Source organism: Pinus tabuliformis, chromosome 3_2, assembly GCF_031772625.1.
Source record: "Pinus tabuliformis cultivar Carrire ecotype Pingquan chromosome 3_2, CPIR1, whole genome shotgun sequence".
NCBI lineage: Eukaryota > Viridiplantae > Streptophyta > Pinopsida > Pinales > Pinaceae > Pinus > Pinus tabuliformis.
In genome coordinates, this window is record NC_142302.1 from 821,208,585 (window position 1) to 821,222,467 (window position 13,883).

At 35.0% G+C, this 13,883-nt stretch overlaps 1 protein-coding gene across 2 annotated transcripts in view; it reads left to right on the top strand.

Annotated features, from left to right (window-relative positions):
- LOC149183191 (PR5-like receptor kinase) overlaps positions 1–13,883 on the top strand; it is a 138,614-nt gene that overhangs the window by 122,654 nt on the left and 2,077 nt on the right. The gene's annotated exons all lie outside the window — the stretch shown is intronic.

Here is a 13,883-nt window from a genome sequence, read left to right on the forward strand (position 1 = left end):
AATCTTTTCAGCATTCAACATCACTACTATTCCTAGAAATCAAAACATTCATGCAGATTCCTTGGTTGTTTCTGCTAGTTATTTTAAAGTTCTTGTTCAAATGCTTGTCCAATATCAAATTCAAGTTAAGTATAGATCATCTATTCCTGAAAATCTTGAACATTAGAAAATATTTGATGATGACGAGCAGTTAAAATCCTTTTGCAAGTAATTGATGAGTTTTCAACCCTGCAAGTTGAGGAAGAACAACATGATAATCATCGAGTTTACAACGAAAATCAAACACCACAATTTGACTAAAAAATTGTTGATCATAACATTATTCAATTATCTAACAATTTTATTCCAAAAGGGTTAGTCCCTCTTTAGAAGCTCTTTGATCATAATGATGTTCCCAAAAATCCTTTACCAAATTCACCTGAGGAAATTATTGAAAGTTATCATATTGGAAGTTCTAAAGGAACCAGAAATATTAAAATTTTTGCATCCCTGTCAATGGAAGCGAAAGGAAATTATTTAGCCCCCGTTAAAGCCTACAAAGATGTTTTTTCATGGTCTTCTAATGAACTAAAGACATATGATACATCTCTTATTGAACATAAAATCCCATTAAAACTAGAGGCTAAACCTTTTAAGCAAAAATTAAGGAGAAGTAATCTTGTCCTCCTTCCTGTTATTGAAAAATAACTCAAAAAGATACTTGATGCTAAAATTATAGTTCCATTGATATATTGTGATTGGGTAGCTAATTTAGTTCGAGTGAGAAAGAAGAATAGTGAAATTAGAATATGTGTGGATTTTAGGAATTTGAATAAATCATATTTGAAAGATAATTATCTATTACTCAAGATGGATCAATTACTTCAGAAAGTTTCAGGAGCTAATAGAATTTCTATGTTAGATGGTTTTTCTGGATATAATTAGATCATGGTTAGTCTAGAGGATAGAGAAAAGACAACATTCATAACTCCTTGGGGTACATTCATGTATGCTTGGATGTATTTTGGGTTAACTAATGTTGCAGCCACTTTTCAACGAGCCATGGACTTAGCATTTGTGGGTAAGAAAAACAATTTTTTTTTATTTATCTTGATGATTTGATTGTTTTTTCCAATTCTGACCAAAAAAATTTAAAGCATTGAGAAAGGTTTTTGATAGGTGTAGAAAGTTTGGGATTTCTCTTAATCCCAAAAATCATTTGTTTTCACTCGAGGAAGGAAAATTGCTTGGCCACATTTTTTATAAGGAAGGATTAGTCATTAATCCTAAAATAGTTTCAGTTATACAAGAACTTTCACTACCAAGGAATAAGAAGGAAATTCAAGCTTTCCTTGAGAAAATATTTTTTTAAGAAGGTTTATTCCTAATTATGCAGAAATAATTAAGGATATCACTAATATGCTGAGAAATAATCATGAAGTTAAATGGACTATTCCTGCAAGGTATGCATTTGATAAAATTAAAAAGGCTATTACAGAAGCTCCCATTTTAACCAGCCCAAATTATTGTGAACCATTTAGTATCTTTTCTTTTGACTCTCAAACTACCTTAGTTGTTGTTCTTTTGAAAAAGAATAAATATGGATATGACCAAACTATTTCTTTTTCAGTAAAGTCATGTGAGATGCTGAGCTAAAATATGACAATATTGAAAAATAGGCCTATTCTTTAGTTCAAGACTTGAAAGATTTTAGAGTCTATCTCCTTCACTCTTCTATTATTTCCTATGTACCCAATAGTGTTGTTAAAGTTGTGTTAACTAAGCCTGATACTGATGGAAGAAGAGGAAGATGGATAACTAAGATTTTAGGTATGATCTCATTATCAAGACTACCAAATTGGTAAAGGGTCAAGGCCTCGCCAAGCTCCTTGCTAAGTCAAATTGTAAGATCTTGGGAATAAATTTTGTTTTTGAAATCCCAACTTAGAAGAACCTACAAGAACCTTTTGTAACTCCAACACAGAAGAATCCACAAGAACCTTCTGCAACCCCAACACAAGAGAATCCACAAAAACCTTCTGCAACCCCAACACAAGAGAATCCACAAGAACCTTCTAAAATCCCAACTAAGAAGAATCCACATGAACCTTCTTCATTAGACCAATCAATTCGATTCATATTGATGAGATTTTTTTATTATCTAATTGGTACACTAATATTGTGAATTTTCTTAGAGATTTTGAGTGTCCATCTGAATTCACAAAGAATCAATGTAAAACACTGAAGTTGAAGGCCATAAAATATTGTATTGTTAATGCAAATATGTATTGGAATGATCCTCTTAACATCCTTTTACTTTTCTTAACAAAAAATGAGACAGAAAGGATCATTGATCAATTTCATGTAGGCATTTGTGGAGGGCACTATGCTTGGAGGGATATAACACACAAGATTTTAAGAGCATGATTTTATTGGCCTATTATGTAAGGTTAGAAATTGTATTCAATGTTAGATGTTTGCCGGAAAGCAGAGATTAACAACACTTCCATTAGTTCCAGTACTAGTCCAATCACCTTTCCTTCAATGGGAATGGATTTCATTGGTGAAATTCATCCTCCATCAAGTAGTGATCACATATGGATATTGACTTCCACATATTACTTTACCAAATGGGTAGAGGCCATTCTAGTCAGAAATGCAACTAATACTATAGTTATCAAATTTATTGGAGAATACATATTGTCTAGAATTGGATGCCCCCAGAAAATAGTGACAGACAATGCAACAACAATCAAAAGTGTCAAGATGATTGAATGTTGTCATAAATACCAAATCTTGTTGCATCATTCTACTCCATACTATCCATAGGGAAATAGACCGACAAAGTCCTCAAACAAGATTTTGATTAAAGTTACAAAGGAAAACATGGAAAGTTTGATAACCTCTCATTCAGACCTTTTAGCTTTACTAAGGTTAAGGGTAATAACACTTTCATCTAGTAGAATTTGGAGGGACAATATTCCTCATTGCCTGTCAATGGAAAATACTTGAAGCACTACATTCAGTATTCAGAGTTTCACCATTCATTCATCATTGTATATCACCGAAGAGTTTATTTTACATACAGTGTGTATTTGTTTCAATAGAGACCCCATTAGCCTGAGGATAAGGCACATGGATCTACAAGTTCTCTGCAACCTGCAGGACGAAGAAGTCCCAAGTTGGAGGCAATGTTCTAACATCCTTTATCTTTGATAAGTTAGTTTTTATTTATAAAATAGGGTATGAAAAAATAAAGAATAAAAAATGAAAATGAAAAAATAGCAAAAAAAAAAATATGAAATGAAGCCTCATCAAAAGAAAAACAAAATTTGAATAAGTGAGTCTGTTTAAATGCCACTTCAAAGAAATGAATTACGTTGTAATAAATTAAGGTTTTGTGTACAACTTGTTTAAATGCCACAACATTTTGTTTGATTTGAATCATATTATTTAATCATGATCAAATCATTTAAAATTATGTTTTATATTAGTGAATAAGTTCACCAATTTGTTTAATCTTGGTATAACATTATTAGATAGGATAGAATAGAATAAATTTTGTCTAACATTCTCCAAATTTGGCTAAGGGATATATTAGTTTAAGGTTGGATTGATTAGTACTTAACTACCTCTTAAGGGTGATTAATTTTTGTACATATTGAAAACTTTATTATGTTATAAGCTAAAGTCATAAAACGACAAACCCACTTTGTCACAAAGCACTAAGTACCAGGCACTTTTGGATGGTGATCCACTTCCCCGCCCAGATCAATGGCAGGAAATCCATTTCGCACCCCTTTCCACCGTTGTGTGATAATGGAAGGGGGGGTCCGAAAAGTGATTTTCATTCATGCAAGCCCCTCACAAAGTGGAAACTGCTCGAGCCACTTCACACCCCCACGCTCATTACCACGTACCACTAACCAACCCCCCGCTCATTACCACTTACCACTAATCCCCCCCTCTGAAATCTGCTTAACCACTCAACGCATAAGTTATCCCTCCAACGTCATTCCTTTTCGCGCGCCTTCCATTCCCTAACAATTTCACTCCACGTGTCCATATCTATTGCAGATTATCCGCTATCTGTTTCTTCTAGTTATTATATTCTCCCGTTTGCCACAAATGAAAATCCTCTCGTTTAGTAATGTTCCCTTAACGATAATCCATTCTCTATTATAAATAATCCCTTCATCCCCGATACACGATTTTCCCTGCTTTATCTTTTATTCATTGGTTTCCTAAATTTGACTGTTCCTTGTTTCCACTCTACGACATCGCTGAAAATTACCATCATAATGAAACCTTTTCTGTTAGGTATTTTCATCCCTACCTTTTGTTATTTCCTTTTCCTAATTTTTCAAATAATGGATCCTAAAAGAAAACATCATCCCTATGCTAGTCAAACTTCATCACAGGACAATCCCAAAGCCTCTTATTCCTTAGACCTTGATCACATTCCCTTGGCTAACCAGTTCTTCAAAATTACAGACACAGAGTGCGAATTAGACATGTTCGAATTGCACCATTGGTTAAAGAAGACTTACCACGACTCTGAAGATGAAATCAACTTATGGGAATCTTTATTTCCCATGTACATGTTTCCTCAGACCCATCATTTTCCTAACTTAGTCATGTGGTGTCAAGCTAAGTACAATCCCTACAGAGAACTGTGGTAGCTCAGAATGGAGACATTTTGATATCCATCACCCTTGAAACTATTAATAAGATGCTTCTTATCCCTGAAAATAATTCCCTTATATTTTTCTCCACTGTTGTTTTAATAGATCTATACCATAAACTCACTTTCCCCCAAAGAGCTCAAACCTTTGAGATCTTCCTTCCAGAATATGTTGAACTTCCTAAAAAGAACCCACCATATCCAGCATCCATGTTCCGTGAGAGAGATAAACACATCATTTCCTTAATTTCTTATTTGTTAGGTTACCAAACAGATCAATGGGTAGATGAATCTATCTTAGGTTATCTATCCATCTTCTCCAAAGAAAACAAGTTCATGTATAATTACAATCAATTTTTTGCTGAAAGTATGGATGAATAATTGATGAAAATTACTACTAAAGGAGTATTTAAATATTCCTTTGTGCTAGTGCATATGATTCTTTTTCAACAGGGAGACAGGTTGCCTATAACTTTACACAAGTAGGATGATCAGCAAGTGATTCAAGCAGTCACACAATGGACTTCATTGATCAGGAGGAACTCAAATGATTTCAAGTTTTCAGAGTTTATTAACTATTTTATTCATCCAATTGCACAAATTCTCAGCAACCAAACCGAGCCAAGAATCAGTCCAAAAATCAAAAGGATCTTGCACCTGAGTGACCAAGTCAAGATAGGGGACTAGTATCTTTACAAGAATTATATAGAGATTAGAGTGTATGGATGTGAAATAGCTCCATACAAATTGCCCAAATATGTTCCAATGAGATTTTTCTCTCAGGAATATTAGGCAAGTGATTAATATGGATGAACATCATTTCATTTCAGGGAAGAGAAAATATCAGTTCAAAATCAAGTCACAAGTAGGATCATTTATTTGTAATACCAGATCAACAGGTATTGAAGCAGCTTAAGCTACCTTCTACAAAGGATCCTCAAACCAAGGAGATAACATAAAGTGAGCAACACAAAGGATAAATTCTCAAGTTGATCATTGAGAAAAATGTACATATAAAGATAATGGAAGCAAAAATTGAGAAATTTCTTAAAGAAAAGGAGGAATGTCCTCAACTAGCCATAGCTCCAATTACAATTATACCTATCACAATGTCAAGGACAGTAGGGGAATCGACATTAGCAATAGTAGAGTCTACATCAACAACATGATATTTAAACAAAGTCATACATGAGCTATCTCACCAGAGACAAGGGAATGAAAGGCTTCATAAGAAATTTAAGAATATGGAGACGCAGAAGATTAAAAATGGCACTCTTTATGTTGAAGAGATGCAAAAGACCCATAAATTGGCTAGAAGGATAGAAGAGTTGGAAAATGAGTCATTAATGGCTTAGACCTTGGCCCAAGCTAAGGAAAGTATTTGGGCAGATATCAGTCAGGCTATAATTGAAGTTTGGCCCTCCATATAGATTATTTTTGAATAGGAAGAGCTGATAGATAAGTGCCAGACAACTATTGAAGAAGTTAGAGAACCTCTTAAGGATACCAAGTGAAGCAACATACATGATTAAAGTTCTAAATTTAAAAACCAGAGCTGAGTTGGAGCAGATACAGATTGTGGATAGGACTAAAACTATTTTGGAGACTAAGAAGGTTTTGTACAAAAAGAATCTGATGACTCAGTTGGAGACCAAGTGCCAAGCCTTGAAAACTGTTGTCCAAAGGTTTCATTTCAAGTTCAACTTACTCAACGAGAGAGGACTACCAGTATTAGTGGCATGAGATGACATGTTGATCAATTTGGAGGAATATTGTCGAAAGCTTTATTCAATTGCAATCGATAAAGCTAGATTTGCAGGTACAAAGGGTCACCTTACAAGGAAGGAAATATTAGAAGATTTTGATTTTGATTTAATAATTAAGCATGAAATCAAACATATTTTTGTTAATAAGCCTACTTTTGAAAAGTATACCGAGGTTGATGAAGTTTACAGGAAGTTGGTTAATCTTTCTATACCAAATGAAGATAGGTGGGATCACCTATGTGAAATTATCAAGTAACTTTCACCACCAACTGGCAGACAACTAGGCAACACTTTTTGGGGACCAGATCGCAAACAGATTCCTTAAAGATAGTGCAAACACTCGGCAATTTTAGAATTCCTATAATTTTGTACTATTTTTTTATTTTGTTTAAAAATGTCTCTAGAATTTTATGATAGATTTTTCGGCGAAAATCACATGAGAAACCATTTGTCGACGCGTTTCGAACCAACCAGTGTGGTTAACTTGTCCTGACGATGAACCACACTGGTTGGTTCGAAACGCGTCGACAAATGGTTTCTCATGTGATTTTCGCCGAAAAATCTATCATAAACTTGTTATGGATCAGAGAAGCCTCAACTCTACAAATGTCTCTAGAATATATTTCATTTTGTATAAATAAGTCTTCCTTCGAGTTATTAAGGGTTGAACCCTTGGATGAGATTTCAAATCAGAATTGTAATCGAGCTGGATATTTTCCCCAAATTAATGAAAGGATTCAGAATTTGCCTCAAATTGTTTGTCTCCTAGTAAGTTTTTCTTATGTGTTCATTTCATTATGTTTTTCTTCATATATTTAAGTCTTTATGCATAAATCTAGGTAAGAACAAACTGAGTATCAACCCATCTTAAATCCCTTGTGAAGTTATAAACAATAATTAGATATTAGTTTATAAAACTTTATATTATTATAAACTCCGTTGTATCAATAAATTGTCACACCCATATGCATTACATTAAATATATTTTTTTGACCAGGCAAACATTGTTTAACTGTTTTCCATCTTACAATCAATTAAATATTCTGTCTGAATATTTAGTAAGTGTTCCTTAAGACTTTGTTATTGACTCATTTAACATCAATTAACTATCTTAGACAAATAAACAACCCTTTCATTTTATTTGGCAACTGTTAAGGTTTAAGCACCTATTTTCAAACTGTTCATAACATTAGTCATCCAAAAACTTAAAAAACAAACAAAACATTTTAGATGCTATAGCATGATAAATTAACCTGGAATCATTTGAGAGGACAACATCTACAATGTATAATTGAGAGCATTTTGACTCGACTACTCTTTCTCAAGTTCTTTCCTTGAATCCTTTTATGGGTCTTAATGATCTCCCAATTTCCTCTCTAATCTAACCTCTATGTTAGAACCTTCATCTTCTTTTATTTTAATATTTTTTTCTAAAGAAACAACAAGGAGGTTCATATTGTGACTAATGACCAACACAAGGGAGATTTGTGAGGCTAGAAGCATAAGTCATCAATGTCAGTTGCAATGTGAATCTCTTGTTAACAGGGATAAATTATCCAGTGAAAATGACAGGGTGTTCTCCCCATTATGAGGTCCCAATTAGACCTCATATAATTTGGAATTAGAGACTCATACATATTTTTCCCTATAAAACATGATTATTTGTTGGTTATATGGGATAATGAGTAATAATGATAGTTGAAAATATATGATTAACCTGACAACTATCCAGTTACAAAAATTGAAAATACTTTAAGCTAACAATATAATGAAAGAAAAATGAGGACACACAAAAATGAGTGCTTAAACATAACAACTGCTAAATCAAGGAAACAATTAGTTGATTCTCTGTCATTAAATGCCTAGCTAAATAGAGCAAGTAAAGTATAATCATTTTTTGTTCTAATTAGTACTCATTGAATTTGTCAATGATAAGGAAATAATGGCAATTTGAGAAAATACTATCTAGTTGACATAAGAGTCAATTTTTTAGTAGTAATTAATCTCACAAAGTGCATACACAAGTGAATCTGTATTAGGTTGGTTTGAAGAAAAATCATAATAAGTGCCAACTCTAAATTATTACAATGGCATTCTCAGTATTCTTAGTATTATTTTCCAATAGGTCCAAAAATACTAGGCCCCAATATCCTATCTAATTGCCTACATGACCTAACACTCCACTAATTTGGGCTCTGTCAGAAATGCATTTTCTCATTTTTGGGCATTCTCTACAATTGTCGGCGCTCTTTCTTTGAAACATCCACTGTTCGTCTGGCCATTTCATTAATTATATCCTCTGTCCCTATTTTCGGTGCATTCGATAACAAGCCACTCTTGATATGTACGATGGTTATATGTAAGCGTTACTCTCCTCCCAGGCTGCGCATTCCAACCTGCTCCCTCAAGAACCAAAGTTGATGTTGACTAAAATATAGCCAAACCTTAAAACATTTGTTGCATGAACTGAGGCTTTATCCCCTTTAACAATTCTTGATATCCATTTGAACTCTAACTCTCTCCATCTCACGCTGGAATTCGGGGGATTCTGGGATTTCCAGTTCGAATCGCTCGAGCGCAGTTTCTTGGGTTCTTTTTATCTCTTTCTTTCTTTTATTGCTTTAGAGCTGGACTCTCCTCGACGCTGCAGAAAAATCTCCACAGCTCTGTCCTTACTAATACAAAAAAATTGTGTTCAGGCAATTGCAGAGTCTGGCAGAAGAGTCCTAGTAAGCATTTTAAAGTCTGAAATGCTAGAGACACCGGACGAATTCAGGACATTAAACAGCCTGTTATGCCGTGCAGTATGCCTAGCTGGTATTCATAAATTAACGTGAGTGTGTGCTGCTACTGATGATTTGGAGTCACTTATATACGAAAATACGTCCTTCGTGGCTATCAGAAGTCTTTAGCGTGGTGCAGTAGGTGGTCATCTGAGCCCTGGTTTGCAAATGTCGATGGATATTCATGTACCAAACATTTTTGCGGCTTTATGTGCCTTTTGACCGAGAAAGAATTCATTCTCTTCTTTAATTAGTTAGTTAATCAAAGACTTGTGAGTCTTGGTTTGCAGTTTGAAGTTTGAACCGCGACGTTTGCTTTATTTGTTATCTGAAAAGAAAGGAAGGTCTTGGTCAGAGCAGTGGCCTTTTGGGATTGGACAAAGACCCATAAGGATTTGAAAGCATCATAATAATGTCAGCCATTGATGGGCAAAGATTTACATCGGTTTGTGTACACAGAAAACCAACATGAATGCATCTAGTGGCTTCCTCCATATTGCATGATTGAAAAAAAAAAAAAAAAAAAAAACTGCTTTTTATTTACAGAAACAACATTCGAAATTAAGCCGCTTTAACCGTGCATTGGAATTTCCTCTAATTTTGTGCGCGTTGAAGGATTTCGATTTCAATGGGAAGAAATTCGTGTAGTTTTCATGGAATATCTGTGGAATTAAGTGAATTTTATCTTCTGAAGGATTTCATCGGTTGAGCTTGTCTAACTCCTCCGAATGCGTTGTTTTATTTTCAATTTTGGAGGGTTTTGCATCTTATTTGGTGGATTCTATCTGTCGACTTCACATTAGTAGCGGGAAATGGAGGCCTTTTCCTTTTTACCCTAGTCATGGGTTCTGAAGGTTACAAGAATGGGCGACAAGTCACTCTTAAATACTTTTTCATTGTTGTAGATTCATTCTACGCTGCGTGCTACACCAAATACTAGTTTGCATTGAATAGAAAGAGGATGAGTTACCTAATATATTGCTGTTGGTTGGTCTGTTGGTATTTTGGGTCAATTTCTGCCACACTAGAACGAGTTTGTCTTAGTTTGGATGCCATTTAGAGGCTGTTTGTGTGGTTGTATATTCTTTTCACTAGCTGATACTGAAGTGTTGATATACGTTGAAAGGTAGCCAAAAAATCTGCCAGTAACTTACTCAAATCTAGTATCTCAAATGTTGAAGTGGACTATGAGTTAATGCCATCATAAACAGTGCATATATATATGAGATTTTTTTTGTGTAAACTTTTTTATATATTTCATTCTAGCATATGCTCTCTTAGCTCTCCATAAATTTTGTGTGATATATGAGGGCAGATTGTTTTCTTTGAAGAAAGTGGCAAGATCAGAGAATATTTGTTCGTACCCTAGTCAAAGCATTTATATATGAGCATTCAAGTCCTGTCCATGACATGGTGCTATAGTTGTTGAAGTTTTGATAGCCATCATTTCTGCTTTGAAAGTGAAGGAGTATTTGAAGGATCCAAGCAAGTTTGCAGTTGTTGCTGCCCTAGTGTGGCATTGTATTTAAAACTCATTATAGTGCATTGATTCCTTGATTCATTTGTTGCACATTTATAAAGGATGTTGATGTGTACTATGAGTGATATTACTTTTCTGCATTGAGTAATAGTGGTGTTCAGTTTTTAAGGTGTAATTTTGACATTGAAGAAAAAATGGCCAGAATCAATGAAGTATTAGAGTTCCTCAAAACTCTCATATTGTCTACTACTCAAGATACATTAAAATTCAGAAAAGTTTCTCTCACAGACATTCAGGTCTATCTGCAAAATGCACAAGAGAAAATTGATTTTTTGTAGCTTGAATCTCAGCTACAACAAGAAGAATTAAAACAGAGGAGTCATTCTGAACATGTTTCTATTCAAAACATTGAGACTGCAACCCATCATAAGCAAGTCAATAATATTACAGTTGGTTCAGATTTAGTAACCAATAAAGCAGCAGTTGTACATGCAGATGCAGAAACTCAGTCTACACTTCCCAAGCCCATCATCAGACCTTGGGAATAGCTTGTCCACAACAAGCACAAAACTGGTCTTGGATATGAGAAGGACTTGTCCTTTCATATTCCAGACTACTCAAAGTCCATTCAGTTTCAAAGTGTTGGATTCCTTCATGACAGTTCACATCCAGCTGTTCTAGATTCTACTCCCCTTCCACAACAACAAAAGATTGTGAAATGCCAATACTGTGACCAAGTTGGCCATCTGAAAGATCATTGTTTTGATCTTCATCCATGTAAGCATTGTCATAAAACCAGTCATTCTTCAAACAGATGCTTCAGAAACAAATGTACTGCAAGAACAAAGATTCATCTTGGATGGATCGCTTCTTAGCAATGGGCATCAACAACCAAGAAGATATTCCAATCACATGTCAGAACTTGTTCCAGAGTATTGAACAGTCTTGCAGTTGAGTTTTCCCCATCATCTCACCTTGTATCTGACAGGGGGGAAATGATGGTCATCTACAAGCTTCAAAGTCACATCAAGCGAGCCTGAGCCACAACCTCCCACACCAGTTTTAGAGTTGTAGCCAGAGACAAAGATGCCCCTGAGCATGCCTTCAGTTGGTAATCTGGGACACTTCCTCTAGCATAATACTTCAGCTTCTTGCCAGTTTTGGAAGAATTCCAGGAACAAACTTGAGAACACTTCCTCTAGCAGAAGACTTCATCTTCTCGCCTATTTTGGAAGAGTTCCAGGAATTGCATTAAGCATTCCAGAGTTGGTCGTAATCCTTAAACCATCACAGGTTGAGACTTCCCTCTTTAGGTTGAAGTTCTCCTTTTATGCGGGGTGAGACCTCCCTTTCATGGTTGAAGGTTTCCCTCTTCAAAACAATAGCATCACTTCCTCTAGCATAATACTTCAGCTTCTTGCCAGTTTCAGAAGAATTCGAGGAACAAAATTGAGAACACTTCCTCTAGCAGAAGACTTCATCTTCTCGCCAATTTTGGAAGAGTTCCATGAATTGCATTAAGCATTCCATAGTTGGTGGTAATCCTTAAACCATCACAGGTTGAGACTTCCCTTTTCAGGTTGAATTTCTCCCTTTTATGCGAGGTGAGACCTCCCTTTCATGGTTGAAGGTTTCCCTCTTCAAAACAATAGGAGCACTTCCTCTAATAGAAGACTTCAGCTTCTTGTCAGTTTTGGAAGAGTTCTAGGAACTGCACTAAGCGTTCCAGTGTTGGTGGTCATCCTTAAACCACCACCCTTTATACCAACATTTCAGAGAGCACATTCAGCCTAGTGCTGCCATTCATTTTTGCACATTTTGTATTACAGCTCTCTTCTTGGACTCATACATAAACCTTCGGATTAAAGGGGGGAATGTTGGACACCTAATCCTCAATGGGTTAGTGTGGAAGCCGAATACACAAAAAGAAGTCCAAGAGACTTTGGGATGTGAAACCCAACGGTCAAACCATGTACTAAAATGTATATCTCTTGTTAATAAAAATTATTCTCATGTTTTATCTTTCAGATTATTCTTGTTGCCCATGTGTGTTTAATAGTTCAAGAGTCATTTTCACTAGGATTTTGAAGGCCTTTATAGTTTACATCGATAACTTCCTCTTGGGACTTTTTGGTTTCTCAAGGGTAGTTACAATTTTGATATTCTCATTCTATTAATATGTAATCAAGAAATATAATTTACAAATTAACTCCTAAAAGGTGAAATTGACAGATATTACGAGATAATTGGAACTTGAATTGGGACCCTCGGGACTTTATGAACATAATTTACCCATATTTGGTAATATAATCATATCATATTCATTATGCTCTAGGTAACATCGTTTCCATGGTGACATGGTACTCATATGTTCACTAGGAGATGGTATGTACATCTTCAATGAGACCATGAAGAAATTAAGAAGATTTTTCTCCTTATAAGGTTATACAATGTGTTACTTGAGGGTGTCCTCGGCAAGCTTGTTAGTGAGGACATTAAAGAGAATTCTCTAACATTCAACCTCTAGAAAATGGCCTCCACTAATTATGGATGCTACTAGTTGAACTAGTTCAACATCCATTGAGTTTGTACAATGTTGGGTATCTTACTCTTGTTTTTCCTATTGGGATCTGAGAGCCCCCTCTTTAGCCTTAGCTTCAACTTCTTCTCTATTATTTTCTTCCTTTTCCCATCTTCTCCTTTATTCATCCTATTTTCTTCTTGGTTCCTCTTCCATATATATCCTAACTTCCTCTTTCTTCTTAAGCTAAAGCCCTTGAGCTATCTTGGCTACTTCTTGACCACGTTTAAGCTTTTTCTTGTGCAACCTAAGTTGCTTCCTATTGAGTATCTTACTTCCTAGCAAGGGCTTCTCTCTCAAACTACCATCTTCATGGTCAGCCATAATTTAACCATATTTAACAATAGTCAACCATGTTCAAACATGACCAAGCATTCTTAACTATGGTTAAACATGGTCACAAAGTTTAACCATGGTCAACCTTGTTCATAAATGTAACATAAATACGTTGTTATCATAGTGAGCCTTGTCAACCCTCTTCAACCATTAATGTAACATCAATGTAAACAATAATGTAATATTAAGACTAATGTAATATCAACCATGCTTAGACATGCTTGACAAACATAACTGTAATAATGCTCAACATTAATGTAACTTACATACGTTG